This window comes from Gadus morhua, chromosome 3 (assembly GCF_902167405.1).
Source record: "Gadus morhua chromosome 3, gadMor3.0, whole genome shotgun sequence".
Taxonomy (NCBI): Eukaryota; Metazoa; Chordata; class Actinopteri; order Gadiformes; family Gadidae; genus Gadus; species Gadus morhua.
The window spans coordinates 17,499,918-17,503,266 of NC_044050.1; positions in this window are offsets into that span (position 1 = coordinate 17,499,918).

Here is a 3,349-nt window from a genome sequence, read left to right on the forward strand (position 1 = left end):
TGAGCCTGTGTGGGAGAGGGACAGAATGCGCCGGAGAGGGAGTGCACGAGATAAAGAGAGAGAGAGAGAGAGAGGGTGGGAGGAAGAGAGAGAGAGAGAGGGGTGAAACAGAGAGCGGGAGCAAAAGACTGAGGGGGAGAGAGAGAGAGAGAGAGAGAGAGTAGGGGAGAAGAACAGAAGGCCCCGCGTCTGCCACACGCGGGGCTAATGAAAGCCATGCATCACCGTGTGGTCTTTAAAAGAACATATTAGTGGCGTCATTAACTCTGCACAGAAGCCAGATACGGGTGAGCAGACAGGTCGCTCCAGCAGCGTGCCTCGACCCCGCCCCGACCCCACCCCCCGACCTCCTCTGCCCCACCCCGCTCCCCCCCCTCCTGCTCCTCCGCCGTCTTTCACATCCCTTCTGAAGCGCTCATTAGCCCGACACCCATAGCTGACTACATGTGGTCTCCTTGATAATATACCCTGATACCCCCTGAAGACCCCCGAAATGGAGAGACACAGGAGGTAAGAACGCAAGAAGGGGACAATGCGCTGAATTAAATGGGCAGCGCGATATTACTAAAGCAATTATTTTGTACATACCTGTACACATATGGATTCATAGTTACATTATAGATCGATTTTCATTCGACAGATATGGACAGACAGATGAAAGATATATTGATAGACACGTAGAAATAAAGCTGGCTACAAAGACAGAAAGACAGAGAGATAGACACAGCTTCGAGAACAAAAAGCATCCTTTGACATGTGTTTGATACACGCGCTGCTTTTAACCTGCCACATCCCGTTTGAGCTGCACCAATTCTCCCTTCAGACACCCTGCAGCAGGGGCTTGTGGGTAGTCCTCCCGGGCACTGACCTTTTCACACAGCCCCGGGACAAAGTGAGTATCCCAACTCGGCCCGGGGCAACAGCCACCATCCCCACCCACCCAGCAGCACCATCCCACACGGAGATACTCCAGGCCCTAAGCCTGGCTGCTGCCTTGGGATGGAGCCCCCCCCCCACGCCCTCATCCCCTCTTCAACCTCCTCCTCCTCCTCCTCCTCCTCCTTAGCGGTTCCACTCCATCCGGGTTGCCCCTGGAGACGCCCCCCTCCCCCCCACGCCCTGTGCTCTGTGCTCTGAGACGTGGCCCAGGCCTCATTAAGGGGCTCTGCGGTGAAATGAGCTGAAAGAGCCCCGGCCTCGGCTTGCAATCACAGCCGCCTTCGCTGGCAACGCGCATCTCCCGGCCCCACAGGCGTTGAATCATGAATAACCCCCCTCGCTCCGTCTCCCTCTCTTCTCACTCACACTGGAGTGTAACTATCGGCGCACACCCCGGCTTACACTGCCGCTCTTTTCTTATGCATGGCGTGCCTTTTCATTTTTTTTGTTATTTCTGACTTTTACCACTCGGCCCCCCCCCGGCTCCGACCCGTCCACCACCAGGCACTCTGTGCGAGTGCCTGGGAAGGCCCTGGGTCTGGGAGTGCTGATGGTGGACCTCGCACTGTACTTTGCTGCTTCCCAAAAGCCGCAGGAAGCATCAAAGTTTAACACCTACCACTGGATTTTCTACGTCACATCTTACAGCTCTGGTCCATCTTCATGTTGTTCCTCTCGATTTTTTTTCTTTGATTGAAAAGTAAAAAAACCCTAACCCTAAACTCACAACAATTCTTTATAGCACTCATTCTTGGACACATTATTTTTAGAAATCCCAAGCGAAAGTTTTAATCAAAACTGCAGTCATGGAAATTCTTGCTGTCAAAATATCCAAATTACACATCCTCAAGTCCAAATGACACATCCTCAAACATGTCTTCTGTTATAGAACAGTTTATCGAACCGGTGTCTTTATCCCCTCCTCATAAGACCCTCTTATGGCCCTTTTCATTCACATCTGCTCGACTCGGTTTGACGCGTGCATCAGCCTAGCCTAGCTGGGCATTTTGCATCGCTGATTCCAACAGGGCAACCCGCTTGAAGGTGTTTCTTTTACTGATGCTTTTCTTGAGTCAATGACACAACAACACACACACTTATTGGACCTTTTAGGTTTTATAATACAGTAGAGTTTAATACAGCCTATTAAACAAATGGATTGATTTGTTTCAGAGACATTTAAAGAGCCCCTATTTGACCACCAGTTGTGAGTGAGATAAGCCATTACAAGCCGTCCCAAAATCCGAAAGTGCTAATTAAAATGGGCCATTGGATTTTACGAGAATTGATCTTGCTAGAAGGGGAAAATATGTGGGCAGGTAACGACCATGGACAACATAAAAAGGTTACAACCTGCAGATTTGTAAATGTTCTGCCCTCTAGTGGACGGAAATATTGTTATGCTGCTTTTAGCATTCTTAGATGTAAATATGTTATGCAATAATAAAATAAATAAATGTCATGATGACAGAAGTGTGACGGTAGGAAAGTTGGAGACTATTCTAACCGGTAAGCAATTAGGACCTCCCCTTGCAGTCCAAAAATCAAAGGAGTAGAATGACATGCACTGGTAAGCGCAAACATTATACACTCTTTGCTGAAATTTATGTTTGAATAATTAAAAGCCACTTAGTCCCTTACGAGCATGTTAGTCTTTCAGATCAAAACACACCTATGAAGAGACAGGGTCAGCGTGTCTACTGCGAACAGGCCTCATTCCAGGCCTTTTAATATATTCATGAAAAGCAATTATAGCAAATTCTGCTGAAATGTAAATGTATTTGAAAACACACTGCAGTCATAGTAATTAACGTGTGTTGCAACAGTTTATTTCTGCAGGCATAACAAGTCTCCACCCTGCGCTCCTATTCCACACCTTGTGTTTAAAGCATAATTCCATGATAATGCTAGTTTAAGGAAGCCTAATGTTATATTAAAATATAGTTAATCGAATCGCAAAGGGGCCACCCTTCTTATCATATATTATTATGCGCCCCAGAATGCCTTAATGTGCAGAAAAATAAAAGAGCCCTATTGTTGGCCAGAAGTAGACATTATATTACTACAGGTTAATACAACTTTGGGTTTCTTAATTTTTCATTATGGTTAGTGCAAATGTAAATATTTAATGAGGTCTTTATGCTCCAGATATTCCAACAAAAAGGTTAATAAGCTCTAAGATGGAGGACAGCGTATATTACATTGGGCTGTCCTACAGAGAGATAAAGTGAGGATGATGAATCCAGACAAAAAGTGGAATGACTTTCTAATCCCTCAATCAAAGTATAATACTGCAGAGCTTAATGTTGAAATGATTGATTGCAAACAAGTAAAAACCCAGTTCAGTCTGGTACACAGACATAGCCTAATAGTAATGATACTAGTATGCTTCTACAGTAGGCCTACTACT